The sequence below is a fragment of the Neoarius graeffei genome, chromosome 17 (assembly GCF_027579695.1).
Source record: "Neoarius graeffei isolate fNeoGra1 chromosome 17, fNeoGra1.pri, whole genome shotgun sequence".
Lineage (NCBI taxonomy): Eukaryota > Metazoa > Chordata > Actinopteri > Siluriformes > Ariidae > Neoarius > Neoarius graeffei.
This window is the reverse complement of record NC_083585.1, coordinates 19,313,295-19,332,868: the sequence shown is the minus strand read 5'-3', so window position 1 is coordinate 19,332,868 and position 19,574 is coordinate 19,313,295.

Sequence of the window (19,574 nt, the reverse complement as noted above, 5' to 3'; positions counted from 1 at the left end):
GACCCAGCCAAAGGGTAGAGGGACGACCTGCAACCACACACAGAGCATGACAGGGCCAAGCTGACGTCTTCTGCTACAAGTGCGGGGAAGATGGCCATACTCTTGTTGCTAGTTCAGAATGCTCACCTGTCTGCCGCAGAACGGTAGGGGCCCTGGCGGTAAGCTGCGGTAAGGGTGCAGTTACAACTTGCAGCCATGGGGGCAGCATAACACTGAAGTAGGCTTTGTCAGTGGCCGCCAAAACATGTGCGCCCGCCATCTCTCCCTCTCCTTTCGTTGATAATCGGCGATTTGGTGATAGCAAATTACCTCTATTGCTAACTAATAACAGAGACAATTGAACACATACGAGTTGATAATTGCATGCCACAAACTTGAGCAGATGCGCCAATTTCTCCTCTCACCTCCTTTCCTCCACGCAGCTGTTAAAAAAAATTGCAATTCCACAGTTTGTTTGGCATGCCTCGTCACTTAAATTTTGTACAGACACTGCCGTTGTTTTGTAGGTGAAGACAGTTCGTCTGGTTATGTTAGTTATTAATAAATATCCCAACTTAATTTATAACATTAATATTCTAGCGCACCCCGATTCAGCTGATAACGAGATCATTAAACTGCACAGTATTCTCGAGCACACTTCCAGGATTTAAGTTAGAGAGGTGAAGAAGTGGCTGCACGTGATTTCGGTATTTAAAATAAATGTTTGTATAAACGTAGTTCGGGAGGAAGCCCGCGGAGTGATTGACAGCTGTCATTACCTGCTCCCGCCTTCACGGAGATTTAATCCCTCCTGCTCCTTTCACCTGTCATGCGCGAAGGCTTCTCGAATTGTCCCACCACCTCCCCCTTCTCCTCCATTTCACTAGAGCACCCAGCTGCAATTCCTCTATAGGGGGTGTGTGAAGCGGATCTCATCCCGTATGATCTCCGCTGAAAGCATCCAGGCATCCAGCCAAGCATCCAGCCAAGAAGGCTTGGGAGGAGTGCTGTATCAAGATCAGGGAGGTGGCTTACGTCCAGTTGCCTTTGTGAGTAGGAGTCTGTCCCAGTCTGAAAAGAACTACCCCACACATAAGTTGGAGTTATTGGCTCTTAAGTGGGCTGTTACAGAAAAGTTGCATGACTACCTGTATGGGGTGAAGTTTGAAGTGCACACAGACAACAGCCCAATGTCCTCACTACAGCCAAGTTGGATGCAGCTGGACACCACTGGCTAGCAGCACTGTCGACTTACAACTACAGTTTAAAGTATTGACCAGGGAAGCAGAATATAGATGCTGATGCCTTGTCAAGACGTCCTCATTCAGCCATTCCTCCTGGTGTCTCATGCCTGTCTGAAGAAGGGTGGGAGACAGTTCCTTCAGCTGGTGTCAAAGCCATGTACCAAGTGTCCCGTGTCTGCTGTTCAAAGCATACCCAGCCTCACAGAGCCATTGACCTGCTGGGAGCTCCCAAACAAGCTGTTCCCAGGGCCTTCTGCAATGTGTCAGCTGTAACCACACACCATCTTCCCCGATTGAGCTCAGTTGAGATTGCACGGTCTCAGCATGCAGACCCATGCATTGGAGAAGTGCTGAAAGCTGTTTCTCAAAAAGACTGCCAGTGTGCTGACAGAAATATGCATAAAGACATTCCACTGTTGCTGAAAGAGTGGGAGAAGTTACAGTTAAAGAACTCCCTCCTCTACCGAGTGTCAAAGCCACCCGATGCCCCATCTCATCAGCAGTTGTTGCTCCTGCAAGAGTTTAGAGAGACAGTGCTTCAGTCACTCCACAATCAGTCTGGTCATCTGGGATTTGAGAAGACTTATGGGCTTGTGCAAGAGAGATTCTACTGGCCCTGGATGAAGGCAGAGATTGAAAAGTACTGCAAGAACTGTGCTAGATGTATTCAGCGAAAGACCTTGCCAACCAGAGCTGCTGAACTTTCCCACCTCAGCAGTAATGGGCCAATGGATCTTGTCTGCATTGACTTTCTGTCCCTTGAACCAGACTCTAAGAATATCTGCAATGTTCTTGTGGTCACCGATCACTACACCCGGTATGCACAAGCATTTCCCACAAAAGACCAGACGTCATCTACAGTGGCCAAAGTGTTATGGGAGAAGTTCTTTGTTCACTATGGCCTACCTAACAGAGTGCACTCAGACCAAGGCAGAGACTTCGAGAGTCGTCTCATCCATGAACTGCTGGGTATGCTGGGAGTGAAGAAGTCAAGAACCACCCCATATCACCCGCAGGGAGATCCACAGCCTGAGCGTTTCAATAGGACACTGCTCAACATGCTGGGTACACTGAAGCCAGAAGAAAAGGGGAAATGGAGCCAGCACATTAGCTACCTTGTCCATGCATACAACTGCACCAAGAATGACAGCACTGGCTACCGCCCTTACTTCTTGATGTTTGGATGTGAACCTTGCCTGCCAGTTGATGTGTGCTTTGGCGTGTCCAGTGACAGCTCATCCCCAAAGTCCTATGCAAGATATGTCGCAAATATGAGACGAGACCTTCAAGGGGCTTATCAGGCGGCTGAGAGCATGGCTGAAAAGAGAAATAAGGCAAACAAGCACTGCTATGACCAGAGGGTCCGATACTGTCCTCTTGCTCCTGGGGACAGAGTGTTGATGAAGAACCTTGGCCTACAAGGGAAGCACAAGATTGCAGACCATTGGTGTTCAGACCCCTACATTGTACAAAGTCAACTGCCAGGCTTACCCGTGTACAAATTAAGACCAGAGAATGGAGTGGGTCCTGATAAGGTTCTACACCGCAACCTACTGCTACCCCTCAGACAAGATGTTCAGCTGAGGCTGGGAGATACTTCAGAGACGGACAAACTCAAGTGAAGGTCAAGCAGACGGCTGAGAAAGAGACAAGCACCTTTGCCTGAGGAGGTGGAGAGCATTTTGGCTAGTGAACCATCTACCTCTGAGTCAGAAGGAGAGGAGTTGAGTGCATACACTCTACATTATCCATCCATGGTTCAGGACACTGGTGAAGATGACTCAGATGTGCCCATTCGGCTGGCCTTTGAAAGGGATTGGCCTGCCATGACAAATGACTCTGATTCTCTGCTAGGGCAGTCTGGTTCACACCCACCTGTCTTTACCCCTGAAGCTGCCTCCCCTGGCCACACTTGTCCAAACACACCTCTGCCTTACCCTGACTCCCCACTCAGCCACTCTTGTTCCAGTCTGCCCTCTGTTCAGGATATGTCCACTGCTGACTTCAGTCAACCCTTACCGGCAACCTTTGCTGAAGATGAAAGGCGAGTGGCAGATGGTCTGCAAGAGATGGAGACTAATGCCCCAGAGACCCAAAGACAGCATGAGAGGTCCCCCCATGACGTAAGGACACAGAGCTTTCCTGCACCTGAAGCCCCAAGACTCCAGAGGGTGAGAAGGGCACCAGCAAGATTGACATATGACTCCCTAGGGCAGCCCACCTCAGTAACCTTGCCATCCCTCTTTCCAGTAGTCAGTAGGTTAGATACCACCCCTGCTACTAGATATGTCAGTACTGTGTTTAAATGGGTAGGCCCTGGGCTCAGGTAAAAACTCTTTCTTTCAAATAATTCCTTATATAGGACTAACTTCTGGTATGTGTGTTTATATGGGTAATTTTGGGATGGAGTAGTCTAATCTATTTTCCTTTGTCATGAGTACATGACCTTTTTCTGTAGGGGGAGAGTGTAACACACCTGAAAATTAGGCTAAGCCAAATTTGTGTTTATATACTGTGTCTGTAATATTATGTATTTTTAATAAGAGATTGAATAAGTATTTAGCTATAATCTTATAAGACCTGATATCTAACGTTGTAATTGTATGATATGTATTGTATTTTGCTTGGCGTACTGTTGTTTTGTATGCCCGCCTAATTGTTGTTATGGTAATGGGGTGGAAGGAGAAACAAGAGTTGGGGGAAGTGACGTGTTTTTTTTCCCCGGGTGTGATAACAACGTTGGAGACCTATTTAAAGACGACTGCGGATGTCCAAGGTGAGGGATGGACTTTTAGACACCGGCGGTAGGCACACGGCATTTATGTGTTACACTTTTAGTTTGAGTTTGTGTTCTGTGAAAGTGCGTCTTCGCCCACATTTTTCTAGCTGGAGCTGAAAATGCTAGCTGCGACCAACAGAATCTCCGCTAGCCTGCTAGCAAAACATTAGCATCACCACAACAGAATGAGGATTACTCCGAGGTGCCTGGGAGGTTCGCTGGGGTCCAAACTCATCTGCTGTGTAACGGTGTGATGGTAACGGTGACGGACAGCATTGGACGTTTCGAGACCGGGATAATGTACAGTCGGGTGGTGGCTTCAGTTTAGCCTACAAGGCGAGCAATTCATGTTCCTGGATACGCGAGTCAACTGTTGTTCTGTTCTATGTCGGCAAGAGTTCCAACGCACGCCAACTTGGTACCAATAATTAACTGTTTTAATACCTGGGTATTTATTTTCTTTTTATTGCTGTTTATTGTGGATTGCCTAATACTGTTTATGAGTCATACAATGCTGATGTGTGGGTTTAGGTAAATATCAGATTCACACGAATGGTTTTAAATAAATATTACTCATTGATTTTTTTCTCTAACACATGTTTAACCTTCCTTTCCCTATACATATTGATTGATATATTGATGAATATGGTGTAAATATATAGTTTAAATATTTTAGTGATATGTCTTTGAGGTGTAGCTCAAAGTGGGGGCTCAGAACAAAATAACACAACATTCATCTATAGTCATGCTATTCCAGGCCTCTGTTGAAGTAAGTGATCATCCCAAGAAGTTAATAATAGTAATAACTTAAGGCTGATGAGCAGGGTTGTTACACAGTAATCCAACCTGGAGGTAAAGAAAGCATGAACTAGTTTTTCTGCATCATGTAGTAACATTAAATTTCTTATCTTAGCAATATTACTGAGATGAAAGAAAGCTATCCGAGTAATGTTATCAATGTGAGATTTGAATGAAAGACTGGGGTCAATAATCACTCTGAGGTCTTTTACTGCTGCACGCAAAGAAACAGAAAGGTCATTCAGAATTACTATGTAATCAGAAAACTTACTTCTAGCTGCATGTGGTCCTAATACAATACTTCAGTCTTGTCAGAGTTAAGCAGAAGGAAGTTAATAAGCATCCAGTGTCTAATGTCCTTTACACATTCCTCAATTTTATTAAGCTGGTGTCTCTCATCAGGTTTTGCAGACACATACAACTGTGTGTCATCAGCGTAACAGTGGAAACTAATACAATGTTTATGAATAAGATCACCCAGAGGTAACATATATAAAGAAAAAAGCAGTGGACAAAATGTGTGGTGCATTATAAAGTGCAAAAAAGGACAACGAAGACCCCAGACTGTTGTACTATTAAGGTTGTATATCAAGCAAGAATGTGAAAGAATTTTGTGGCAGTGGGGTTTGGCCGAGCGTCGGTTTGTGAATGGAGAACGGAGTCAGGGAAGGTGAGTGGCCAAATTGCTACACCTGTTGTCATTTAACGTGTGTCTGCGTGTCTCTTGCAGTGACGGCACTGTATAAAAGGAGTAGGAGAGCAGAGGAGTGGTGGATTGGGATCAGAACACGATGGTGTGTGCGTGTGTCTGTGTGTGCATGTGACTGTCCCAGTTGGGAAAGTGTTGAGCTGAAAAGCATAATAATCAAATCAAATCAAGTTTATTTGTATAGCGCTTTTAACAATAAACATTGTCGCAAAGCAGCTTTACAGAATTTGAACGACTTAAAACATGAGCTAATTTTATCCCTAATCTATCCCCAATGAGCAAGCCTGTGGCGATGGTGGCAAAGAAAAACTCCCTCAGATGACATGAGGAAGAAACCTCAAGAGGAACCAGACTCAAAAGGGAACCCATCCTCATTTGGGCAACAACAGACAGCCTGACTATAATATTAACAGTTTTAACAGGTATAACCCTCAACTGTCCTCATGGGGCCATCCTTCACAGGAGCAGTGCGATAAAACTCCGACCAGACACAGGGCACCAGTATAGATCAAGCAGGTCTGAGGGGCAGAAGAGGCCAGCATCTCAATCCCAGGATCAACATGTAACTCAGAGGGACAGAAGGGGGGGGGGGGAGAGAGAGAGAGAGAGAGAAAGAAAACACAGGTTGTTAGGTATGCCCTAAAAATGACAAGTATTAAATCTGTGTGGTAGGCTCGCAGAGACGAGAGTCTTTACATCAGGCATAACACACAACAATGGCATGTTAATATGGTAAAAAATATATCATGACCTGCTCTGGCTGGATGCTTGATTGGGTGATGGGAGCACACTCCTCAGCAATGATGAGATGCAGATGGGACCCTTAGGGCTGGCCAAGACAATTCAGTTACATTTCACCGGGTCTGGGACATGCGACAGAATGTCTGACGGCCGATTCCCTGCAGGCTACGATAGCCAGTCGAGGTCTCCACCCTCTCCACCAAAAGATTCCCTGTTGACTCCATGTAACTCAGAGGGACAGATTTGGGGTGGGGGGGAGGGAAAGAAAACACAGGTTGTTAGGTATGCCCAATGTCACCTGAATAAGTAGGAGCAGTATACGTATTGCACTGAGTACAAGCAGGGACTCCGGCAACTAACTATGACAGCATAACTAAAAGGAGAGAGCCAGAAGGTAACACAGGCATGAGGGAGCCCCGGGACATAAAGCAGCCAGCCACTACACCGTCAACAAACTCGAGTGAGCAAGCGAGTGGGGACTGACAGCATCCATACATCCCAGTTTACCAAAACACTCTATGTCTGAGGACCCTCCAGATCTACTCCTTTACCTCATAAACACCATTAACAAAAGGCTTGACTAAACAGATATGTTTTCAACCTAGACTTAAATGCTGAGACTGTGTCTGATTCCTGAACATTACTTGGAAGGCTGTTCCATAACTGTGGGGCTTTGTAAGAAAAGGCTCTGCCCCCTGATGTAGCCTTCACTATACGAGGTACCAGCAGATAGCCTGCACCTTTTGATCTAAGAAGATGTGGCAGGTCATAGAGGAGCAGAAGTTCACTCAGGTACTGTGGTGTGAGACCATTTAGTGCTTTAAAGGTCAATAGTAGTATTTTATAATCAATATGAAATTTGATTGGGAGCCAATGCAGTGTGTATAAGACAGGTGTGATGTGGTCATATTTTCTAGTTCTACTAAGGACTCTTGCTGCTGCATTTTGAACTAACTGGAGCTTATTTATGCACTTATTGGAACATCCAGACAGTAAGGCATTACAATAATCCAACCTGGAGGTAACGAAAGCATGAACTAGTTTTTCTGCATCATGCAATGACATTCAATTTCTTATCTTTGCAATATTTCTGAGATGAAAGAAAGCTATCCAGGTGATGTTATCAATGTGAGTTTCGAATGAAAGACTGGGGTCAATAATCACTCCGAGGTCTTTTACTGCTGCACGTGAAGAAACAGAAAGGCCATCCAGAGTCACTGTGTAATCAGAAAACTTACTTCTAGCTGTATGTGGTCCTAGCACAAGTACTTCAGTCTTGTCAGAGTTAAGCAGAAGGAAATTAATAAGCATCCAGTGTCTAATGTCCTTAACACATTCCTCAATTCTATTAAGCTGGTGTCTCTCATCAGGTTTTGCAGAGACATACAACTGTGTGTCATCAGCATAACAGTTGAAACTAATACAATGTTTACGAATAATATCGCCCAGAGGTAACATATATAGAGAAAAAAGCAGTGGACCCAAGACAGAACCTTGTGGAACATCAAACTTTACCTCGGTACGTCTAGAAATATCACCATTTATATCAACATACTGATAACGATCAGTTAGATAAGACCTGAGCCAGGAGAGGGCCATTCCCTTAACTCCCACAACATTTTCTAGTCTATCCAGAAGAATGGAATGATCAATGGTATCAAATGCTGCACTAAGGTCAAGCAACACAAGTAGCGAGACCCAGCCCTGATCAGTCGCCAACAGTTTACTACTTTAACCAGTGCTGTCTCTGTGCTATGATGAGGTCTAAATCCTGACTGATACATTTCATGGATGTTATTCCAATGTAAATATGAGCATAACTGCTGTGCCACAGCTATTTCAAGGATCTTGGAGATAAAGGGGAGGTTTGATATTGGCCGATAATTGGACAGCTGACAGGGATCAAGGTCAGGTTTTTTAATCAGGGGTTTGATAACTGCTAGTTTAAAGGATTTGGGTACATAGCCAATCATAAGAGAAGAATTTATTATTTTTAGAAGCGGTTCAATTACTCCAGGCATTATCTGTTTGAATTGATATGTCGGTAAGGGATCTAGTACGCAAGTTGAGGCTTTTGATGTAGAGATTAATGAAAGTAATTCAGTTTCTTTTAGGGGAGTAAAGCATTCTAACTGATGATCTGATACAGTTATATTGTTAACTACAAGGTCACTTTCATTGTCTAACCTTAAATTAGTAGTTTGAATTTTTTGTTGGATATTCTCAATTTTGTCATTAAAAAAATTCATGAAGTCATTGCTACTACATACTGCAGGTGTGCATGTGTTGATAGTGGACTTATTCTTGGTTAATTTTGCTACAGTATTAAATAGGAATCTAGGATTATTTTTGTTATCTTCTATTAGGGAGGAGAAATACGTTGATCTCGCAGCACTAAGAGCTTTTCTATACTTCAGGAAGCTCTCCTTCCAAGCTAATTTGAACACTACCAATTTTGTTTGACGCCATTTACGTTCCAATTTTCGAGTGGTCTGTTTTAATGTGCGAGTGTCATCATTATACCAGGGTGCTAATTTTTTGTCTCTGACCATTTTCCTTTTTAGAGGAGCTACATTATCTAAAGCATGGCGGAATGTTGACTCTAAACATTCAGTTGCCTGATCAAGTTCCGCAGGGGCTGACAGCGACCCAATCAAAGCCGACAGCTCTGGGAGACCATCCATAAAGCTCTGTGCAGTAGTTGACGTGAAAGTACGTTTAATACAGTAGCATGGTGAGGTGCATATATTATTACTCAGACATAGTTTGAATGAGATGAGACAATGATCTGAGATAACTTCAGACTGTGGAAGTATGACTATATTGTCTACGTTTATTCTGAATGTTAGTATTAGATCAAGGGTGTGACCACCATTATGGGTCGGTCCTATGACATTCTGCTTAATCCCGACTGAATCTAAGATGGACACAAATGCTGTTTTTAAAGGGTCTTCTGGGTTATCGAAGTGAATATTAAAATCTCCGACAACTAAAGCTTTGTCTAAGGAAATAACCAGATCTGAGATAAAATCTGCAAATTCAGAAAGAAACTCAGAATATGGCCCTGGGGGCCTGTAAATAATAAGCAATGGAATTAACTGGGTAGACTTATTTTTCGAGGCTACATACATTATATGAGTATGAAGAACTTCAAATGTATTAAATTTATAACCAGGTTTTTGTGTTACACCTAGATAATCGTTATAAATAACCACGACGCCTCCTCCTCTGCCAGTTAATCGAGGCTGGTGTATATAACTGTATCCAGGAGGACTCGCTTCATTTAATGCTATATATTCATTTGGCTTAATCCATGTTTCTGTTAAACAGAGTACATTAAACTCCTGATCAGTAATGAGTTCATTAACCATTAGCGCTTTAGATGTAAGAGATCTAATATTTAATCGCCCCACCTTTAGATCAAAGGTGCTGGCAGCAGCTGTACAGTCAGTATGATCTAATTTTATATTGATTAGGTTACTGGAACAAACTCTCTGAAAATTTCTACCTTTTTGTTGAGCTCGGGGAACAGACACAGTCTCGATGTAGTGGGCCCTGAGTGACGACTCTGTGCAGCTAGCAGACAGTCAGTTTAGCCTGTTCGTCTGCTCCCTGGCCTTGGCTCTGGATTGTCAGAAATTAACTAGGCCTGTTCTGAGACTATGACCTATGCTGCAGGAAATGAGAGCAGCACCTTCCCGAGTGGGATGGATACCGTCCCGCCCTAACAGGCCAGCAGTGCCCTCAAAATTAGCCCAATTATCTATAAAGCCCACCCTGTTTTCAGAGCACCACCTGGACAGCCAGCAGTTCAGCGACCATAACCTGCTGTAAGCTACATCGCCATGCCGCATTGGGATGGGGACAGAGCATACTACAGCATCAGACATCGCCTTCGCTAATTTAAACACCTCTACAAAGTTACTCTTAGTAACCTCAGACTGACGAAGGTGTATATCATTAGCTCCTGCATGGATAACTATCTTTGAGAACCTGTGCTTGCCTAGGACCCTAAGATTACCTGCTATGTCTGGCACCCTGGCTCCCGGTATACACCTGACTAAAGCTGCTGGTGCCCCTAAAGGCTGAGCTAATTTCACGTGCCGTATGATAGAGTCCCCTATAACCAGAGCTCTTTCAGGTTTCTCAGCGGGTGCATCACTAAGGAGAGCAAACCTGTTCGACACGTGACGCGGAGAGGAGTGGTGCTCCTGTGGGCGAACCTCAGCGGTAGTTTTGGCTCTACGCTTATGCCGCCGAGCCGTCACCCATTCGCCCCGCTGTAAGGGCTCTAATGCCGGAGTTTGGGGATTGCTAACTCCACCTAGGGCATCCAGACTTTCCCTAACAGAAACTACACTGTTCTCACGCTCACTAACCTGCTCTAAAGCCTGGACATGCACTTCTAGCACTGTAATCTTCTCCGTCAGAGAGCTAACTAATCTGCACTTATCACAAATAAAGCTAATAAAGCTATCGCTAGTGACAGAGGAAGAATGACTAAACATCCTGCACTCAGCACACTGAACAGGCTGAAGGTGTGCCATGATGAAAAGATTCACATACTCTTAAACGAAGATCTGTTGATATTAAAGCAGATCCGATGTGGATGGCCTCCGCTTGTGGTCTTTACACAGGAGGAGAGAAAAAGAAAGCTCTGTGATGGAATAATAATAATAAAGTGTATCTAAACACTAACAACTGCCTGCTGTACTTCTGTCTTCCACCAACATCTGGGCAGCTTCCACAGTAGTGCTGAAACCTGGGAGTGCAGAAGGGAGCCCCTCCATGGAGTCCTCGCCCTTCAAAGACCTCATTCATGCCCTCACCATGGTACAGCAGAACCAGCATTAAGCACTGATCGCCCTCCGAAAAGAGCAGGAGCAACACTTCGAAGCTTTGATGCTGGCCCAACAAGAAGACCGCCAGGCGTTCCAGCACCTGCTCGCGTCAGCGGGGTCCCTGACCGCCACTGCAGCGGACCCTTCCCACCTCCCTCTAAAAAAGATGGGTCTGCAGGACAATCCAGAAGCCTTCCACGCACTCTTTAAGCAAGTAGCCGAGGTGTGGGGTTGGCCAGGCGAGCAGCGCGCAGCGCACCTGCTTCCCCTTCTGACCGGCGAGGCACAGCTCGCCCCGCTGCAGCTCCCCGCCGACAGCCAGCTTGTGCATGCAGACTTAAAGAGAGCCATTCTCCAGCATGTTGGCTGCTCCCCGGAACAGCTTCCATGTGCTGTGCTTGGAGGAGGTTGTCTGGCTGTTCGCGTTTGGCCAACAACTCCAGGACGCCTGCCGGTGGTGGCTGAGGGCAGATGACCATGACGCATAATTATATGGGCATAAGCCACATGGCATTTTGGAAATGCTACGTGAAAATAGGGAGGAGGGACCTTCGCCTAGTGAGAACAAAATTCAATACGTTCTCGACCTGAGGGCAAAACTCCACACACTCACTCACGTAACCCAGGAGAATTTGCAGCAGGCACAAGAACGTCAAGTCCGACTGTATGACAGGGGCACGTGCCTTAAAGTGTTCACACCGGGAGACAAAGTGCTTGTATTATTGCCCACGTTGAGCTCCAAATTAATCAACTCTGGTCCCTTGTGGAGACCACCTCTCACTGGCCCAACTCACAGAGGTGGCCCAGTTGCAGAAGGAATTTTCCGATGTGTTTTCGCTCCTGCCCAGCCGTACCCACCTCATAGAACACCACATTGAGATGCCCCCGGGGGTGGTAGTGCACAGCCACCCTTACTGCCTGCCCAAACACAAAAAAAAGGTGGTCTGGGATGAACTCAAGGCCATGCTCAAAATGGGCATAATCAAGGAGTCCCACAGTGACTGGAATAGCCTGGTGGTCCTGGTGCCCAAGACCAATGGGTCGGGCCGGTTCTGTGTGGACTATAGAAAGGTCAATGGGGTGTCTAAATTCGACGCATACCCAATGCCTCGCATTGATGAGCTGCTCGATCAATTAGGCACTGTTCGTTTTTACTCGACACTGGATTGAACAATGGGATATTGGCAGATCCCCTTGACTCCTCTATCCTGAGAGAAAATGGCCTTTTCCACACTGTTTGGGTTACACCAATTCATCACACTTCCTTTTGGGTTGTTTGGGGCTCCTGTGACATTCCAGCGGCTCATGGACAGGGTTCTCTGACCTCATGCTGCCTCCGCGGCCGTGTACCTAGACGATATCATCATCTGTAGCAATGATTGGCTGTGGCACCGAGAACACCTTAGGGTCATCCTAAAGTCACTGAGGCATGCGGGTCTCACAGCTAACCCTAAAAAGTGTGCAATTGGGTGGGTGGAAGTATGGTATCTGGGTTTCCACTTGGGTCATGGCCAGGTGCATCCCCAAATTAACAAGACTGATTGCGGCCTGCCTGAGGCCCAAGACCAAAAAGGGGGTGAGACAGTTCCTGAGTCTGGCTGGCTACTATCGTAGGTTCATACCTAATTATTTGGATGTCATCAGCCCGCTGACTGATCTCACTAAAAAGGGAGCACCAGGTCCGGTCCAGTGGACGGAACAATGCCAACAGGCTTTCTCTAGGGTAAAGGCTGCACTGTGTGGGGGGCCACTTTTACACTCCCCTGACTTTTCTCTCCCCTTTGTTTTACAGACAGACACATCAGACAGGGGGCGTGGGGCCATTCTGTCCCAGAAGGTGGAGGGGGAGGAATGTCCTGTGCTGTACATTAGCCGGAAGTTGTCAATGAGTGAAAGAAAGTACAGCATGATAGAGAAAGAGTGCCTGGCTATCAAGTGGGCAGTCCTACCTAGTACTACCTAGTGGGACTTCCTTTCACCCTCTGTTCGGACCACGCGCCCCTCCAGTGGCTCCACCGCATGAAGGAGACCAATCCGCAGATCACCCGTTGGTATCTTGCCCTCCAGCCATTCAAATTTGAGGTGGTCCACAGGCCAGGGGCACAGATGGTGGTGGTGGACTTCCTGTCCTGTCAGGGGGGGAGTCCGCTGCAGGCTGAATGGCTCCCCGGCCTGAATCGGGTGGTGGGGGTATGTGGCAGTGGGGGCATGGCCAAGCTTCGGTTTGTGAATGGAGGCAAGGCAAGTTTATTTATATAGCACATTTCATACACAGTGGCAGTTCAATGTGCTTTACAGAAGTAAAAGCAAAACAGTAAACAATAGAAAATAAAATTACATAAAATAAATGGGGAAGAAAAATAATAAGAATTAAACAGTAGTAGAAATAAAATAATAAAATGAAGTAAAAGTTCAGTAAAAGAAAAAAAAACAAAACAAAAAAACAGCAGAATAAAATAGAATAAAAGTTAAGTAAAATTTAAAACATGCAGAGACTGTAAAAGTTAAGAGTTTAAAACATGTAGAGATGACAATATTAATACTTTAGCAGAGAGCATCTGAAAACAGCTTGGTCTTTAATCTAGATTTGAAGCTGCCAACAGCAGGAGCATTTTTGATGTCCAGCTAAAAGCTGCTTCACCACACTTTGTTTTAACAATAGGTTTTACCAGTAAATTTTTCTGCTGCGATCTGGTAGATCTGATTGGGTTAGGCCGCTGTAACATATCAGAGAGGTAATTGGGCCCTGTACCATTTAAAGATTTGTACACCAGCAGCAATGCTTTAAAGTCAATTCTGTAGCTTACTGGAAGCCAATGAAGGGACCTTAAAATTGGAGTAATGTGCTCTGTTCTTTTTGTTTGTGTGAGAACCCTAGCCGCTGCATTTTGAACCAGCTGATGTCGTTTGATGGTCTTTTTTGGCAGGCCTGTGAAAAGTCCATTGCAGTAATCAACCCTACTAGAGATGAAGGCATGCATAAGTTTTTCCAGATCATTTTTTGACATAAGTCCTCTTAGTTTGGAAATGTTTTTTAGGTGATAAAATGCCATTTTAGTGATTGCTTTCATGTGACTGTCAAAATTTAGCTTGCTATCAATGAAAACACCAAGATTTTGAACCATTTCTTTTGTTTTAATCCCCTTTGTGTCAAGAATAGTGGTAATCCTGAGTCTTTCATCTTTTTTCCCAAATAGAATTACTTCTGTTTTATCTGTGTTCAGCTGAAGAAAATTTTGTGACATCCAGTTGTTGATTTGGTCGATACACTGGTAGAGACATTCAAGGGGGGTATAATCGTTAGGTGATAGAGCAAAATAAATTTGGGTGTCATCTGCATAGCAGTGATACAAAATTGAGTTGTTCTTGGAGGGCAGAGTCAGGGAAGGTGAGTGGCCAAATCGCTACACCTGTTGTCAATTCATGTGTGTCTGTGTGTCTCTTGCAGTGATGGTGCTGAATAAAAGGAGTAGGACAGGAAAAGAGTGGGGGACTGGGACCAGAACATGATGGTGTGTCCATGTGTCACTGTGTGTGTGTGTAACTGTCCCAGTTGGGAAAGTGTTGTGCTGAAAAGCATAAAAAGTGTATCTAAACACTAACACCAGCATGCCGTACTTCTGTGCTCCACCAACATCTGGGCAGCTTCCACAAATTTCATGTTCAAAACTTCAGCAATTGGTGTCCTCCATTTTGAAACACTTACTGACTGTTGTTAAATGAGAAGGTGATGTAACACAGTGGTAAACATGGTAGTGTCACAACTTTTTTTGGGTGGTGTTGCAGGCATCAAGTTCACAAAAAGTGTATATTTACAAAAACAATAAAATGTATTAGTTTGAACGTTAAATATATTGTGTTTGCATTGTATTCAATTGAAAATAAAGTTCTGGAAACAATTAAGAAACTACTTCATTTTTTTTTCTTAAATCAGCATCTCTATGTATGGCAGCAATTTTATTCCAGTGTCTGTGTTGGAATTCCAACACAAGCACATCTCATTTGACTGAATGAGGTACTGATTAGGTGATCACCTGAACCAAATCTTATTTAAAGAGGAAAAGTAAAAAAACCACTGCTGTGGTCATTACTATCCTCTTGCAATAGTAGCAGTTTGATGACAAAATCAGTGCTAGTAGTACCTCAAACTTGGAATATAAAAATATTTATTCATCATGCCAAAAGAGTTAAAAAGAAAAGTTTTGAGTGAGAAAAAGAAGCACTCAATACTGGCTTTACTGGCAGGAGGATACAGTGAGTGTCAGGTTGCTTCCATCCTCAATTTCAAAGACAGCAGTTCATAAGAACAAGGTCAAGCAGCAGACATTGAGGACAACAAAGTTACAGACTGGCAGAAGGCGAAAATGACACTCCACTGACCAGGATAATCAACTCCTTTGAATGGCACTCAACAACTGTCAGATGACATCAAGTGACCCCAAAAAAAAAGTCAGCTGGGGTAAAGTGCATGGCAAGGTTGGTTTGACACAGTAGGGTTGAGGTCATGGAAAGCTAGAAAAAAAGCCTTTCATCAATGAGAAGCAAAGAGCCTGGCTAAGGTTTACTAACGACCATAAGGATTGGATCGTTGAAGAGTGGAGGAAGGTTATCTTCTCTGATGAGTCTAAGCCCATGTTTACATTAGACCGTATCAGCGGATCATCAGATTAACGTTTTTAAAACGATTAGTGTGCACACAGCAACACCAATACACGATTTGCGTGCACACAGCAATACCAATACACGGATATGCTCGGCTCCGCAGGCATCCTGCGCTCCAAATCACTCCGCCCTGAACAGTGAGTGCCCTCTGGAGGGTGCGCACTCTGGCCTTGCTCAGCTCACAGAGCACGCTAGTGAAGTGAACAAGCTGTGATTCAGGACTGAGCCACTGTGTGTGTGATCCCAGCGCATATCACTTGCAAGTGGAAGGATGGCAAGCCTAAAGACAATCATAACTACACAATGGGCAGTATTTGCGTCAGTATTTGCAGTATTTTCATACTTTTATACTCTTTAATGAAAGGTGATACAAGGCGGAAGTCCGCGCCGTTTTTCAGCAGTCGTGTCACATGACCAACGCCAGCGAATCAGGAAGGTGGATGTCACAGTGACGTTGTCCAATGAGACGCCAGCTAGAGCTCAGCTCAGTGTATCTGCGTATTCTGAATGTTTACACAGCACCGGAGCTGACACGATCTGGATTGAATACGTGGACGCTGGCGGATTCCCGTTTCCCGGCGTTTCCAGGCGGTTTAATGTAAACGGAGAGTGCATCCGCGAAGAAAACGAGACAGATACGGTCTAATGTAAACGTAGCCTAATTGTCAGCTTTTCCCATCACCTGGCCATCTAATGGTTAGACGGAGACCTGGAGAGTCCTACAAGCCACAGTCAGTGCGTTTACATGCACATCCAAATCGAGCTACTGTCGGTAATCGAGCTAAGGGTCCCAGCAGGGGTGCCAGAGAAATCCAATCCTACATGCACACAAGGAAATCGAGCTATAGATAGTTTTCACTGACGTCATGGCATTCCAGGGAACACCCCCCAGCCGCCATCTTGGGGGGCAAACAAAACGGACCATCGCCGCTTCCGGCTACGTTATCTCGGACGAATTTATGAAGTTATATAGTCAGTTTTCTAAAATAAAGATCAATGTCGGCAAAATCAAGCAAACAGAAGTATATAGATACATTGGACGACATCTCACGACAACGGTATGCAGCCAGACTGGCCTTGATTGGGGGAATTGACCCCTACGAATTGGACAAAGATGCATTTTCAAGTGACTATGCAGGGCTGCCAAAGCCTGAAACTGCCAAAGCCTGCAACTGACTTCATCAAACTTTAAAGGCTGTCTGATATATACAACTTTATATATTCACAGTGCACCTTTTGGCAGATGCCGCCTGAATCGCGCAGATCCGATTTTTTTTTTTAGGGTGGGCGTTGGAGTGTCTGATTATAATTTCAAAGTAAATTCTGTATTAAAATTACTAAATAAGCAAATCCGTTACAGTCCATGAAACAGGAAGTATAAGGATGAGAAAAAAACAGTTTAAATTGGAAAGCTGCGCACATATGCGCAGTCCTACACACCGCTCAGGCTGCGCAAATGTGCGCAGCTTTCCGATTTAAACTGTTTTTTTCTTATCCTTATACTTCCTGTTTCATGGACTGTAACGGATTTGCTTATTTAGTAATTTTAATACAGAATTTACTTTGAAATTATAATCAGACACTCCAACGCCCCCCCTAAAAAAAAAAATCGGATCTGCGTGATTCAGGCGGCATCCGCCAAAAGGCGCGCTGTTTGCATCCCAAACACAAATCAAGTCATACAGAATAGACCTAAAATCTTTTTCAAAAATGACCCTTGCGTGAGTGAAGTGACAAGTTTCAAAAAGAAACGTGACAAACGAGCGATATTAAGTGTCCATTACAATGTAAACGTACACTCAGCGGTTCCAGTTAGGCATTCTCCAGAGATTGTTCACATGATGTTTTGGTTTCCAAAAACAAACTTAAACACAATTGATTGTTTATTTAAACAACTTACCACTTATAAAATGATTGGAGCAGACTTTGCTGTGTTTGGAAGGCTGATAATCCTTGCGGTTGATTCTCGCAAGCCATAGATTTCTCCTTTGTATGCGGAGTTTGTTTGCTCGTCTTCATGCTCCCGTACAGTAGGAAATACATAAAAGCTCCGCTTGACATCATCATTTGACCTATTACGACAGCCGTGAATACAACAGGTGTGCACCATTGCTAGCTTTAAATAGCCTGCTTGGGTTCTTTTGAAGACTTTGTACTCACGCATTACAATGTGTGCTCAGTCACCCGTACGGTAAGCTGGACCCCCAAGATGGCCGCCACTAGGGAATCCCCGACTCTGTGACATCATGTGAAAACTATCTATTCTGTGAGGTACATTGTGCACCCGAGCCACAGGTGGTGCTACACGCCCCATCGTGTTGGTACACTTCCGGTTGTCATCATGAAGAAGAGCTATTCAAGAGTATAAACAAAGTTATCAGTTCCGTATTCACAAGAAGAACGACGACAAGGACAGCAACATCGATATATATAATTTCAACTCCTTAAGCTGAATGAGCATGAACTCTATCTCCTCATTGGTCCAGAAGTGCACGTTTCTACTACTGTTGTCATGCCGACCGAGGCTGTTGTGTTTCCCGCTTGTGGTCTCGTCACTCGTCACTTCTGGAAGGGGCAGTGCTGAAGTAAGTAGCTCGACTACGTAGCTCAATAGGGTTTACATGCACTAAGTAGCTCGGCTACAATCGCTTAATCCCGGTCGCGTAGCTCGATTATGAGAAATCCAGTTAGGTTCGATTTCAGCTGAGCTAAGGTGTTTCCATGGCATTTAGAACTTCAATTTCAGTCGAGCTATGGCAGAAATTCGATTTTCTCTATATGCATGTAAACGCACTGAGTGTCTCACACCCATTGTAAAATTTGGTGAAGGGTCAGTGATCTGGGGGTGTTTCAGCAAGGCTGGAATGGGGCAGAGTTTTTTTTTGATTGTGAAGGACACATGAATCAAGCCATGTACAAGTTTATCCTTGAAGAAAACTTGCTTCCTTCTGCTCTGGCAGTGTTCCCTAACTCTGAGAATTGGGTTTTCCAGCAGGACAATGCTCCATGCCACACAGCCAGGTCAGTCAAGTTGTGAATGGAGGACCACAAGATCAAGACCCTGTCATGCCCAGCCCAATCTCTAGATCTGAACACCATTGAAAAATTCTGGAATGCGATGAATAGGAAGATGGATGGTCACAAGCCACTGAGCAAAGCTGAGCTGATTGAATTTTTGTGCCAGGAGTGGCATAAAAGTCACCCAAGAGCAATGTGAAAGACTGGTGGAGAGCATACCAAGACGCATGAAAGCTGTGATTAAATGTCAGGGTTCTTCCATCAAATATTGATTTCTGAACTCATGGTAAGTTCAAAGTATTGTGTTGTTTAAAATTGAATATGATTTTGATTTCTATGCATTACTCAAGGTCTGAAAACACTTAATCGTTTTTGTTATTTTGACCAGTTTTCATTTTCTGTCACTAAATGCTGTAAGTGACAGTTTTTTTATATAGAGTTTGGAGGAAACATTGTAAGTTCAAGGAAATTTTTTTTAAAAAGTTCATGTTATTCAAACATCGTCATCATAGCCAAACCTAATCCAGGATTGAGGCAAGCCATGTTTGGTTGGCCCAGCCGGAATTGCAGCAGTGAGGTGGACAGTTCCATTCTGCATCCCCACACAGACACAAGGAGAACATGCAAACTCCACCCAGAAAGAACCCTGTCAACCACTGGGCTCGAACCCAGAACCTTCTCGCTGTGAAGCAACAGTGCTAACTACTGCACCACGGCTCCTCAAACACATATCTACAAATAGTAAAACAAGAGAAACTGATAATTTTGCAGTGGTCTTTTAATTTTTTCCAGAGCTGCCATTT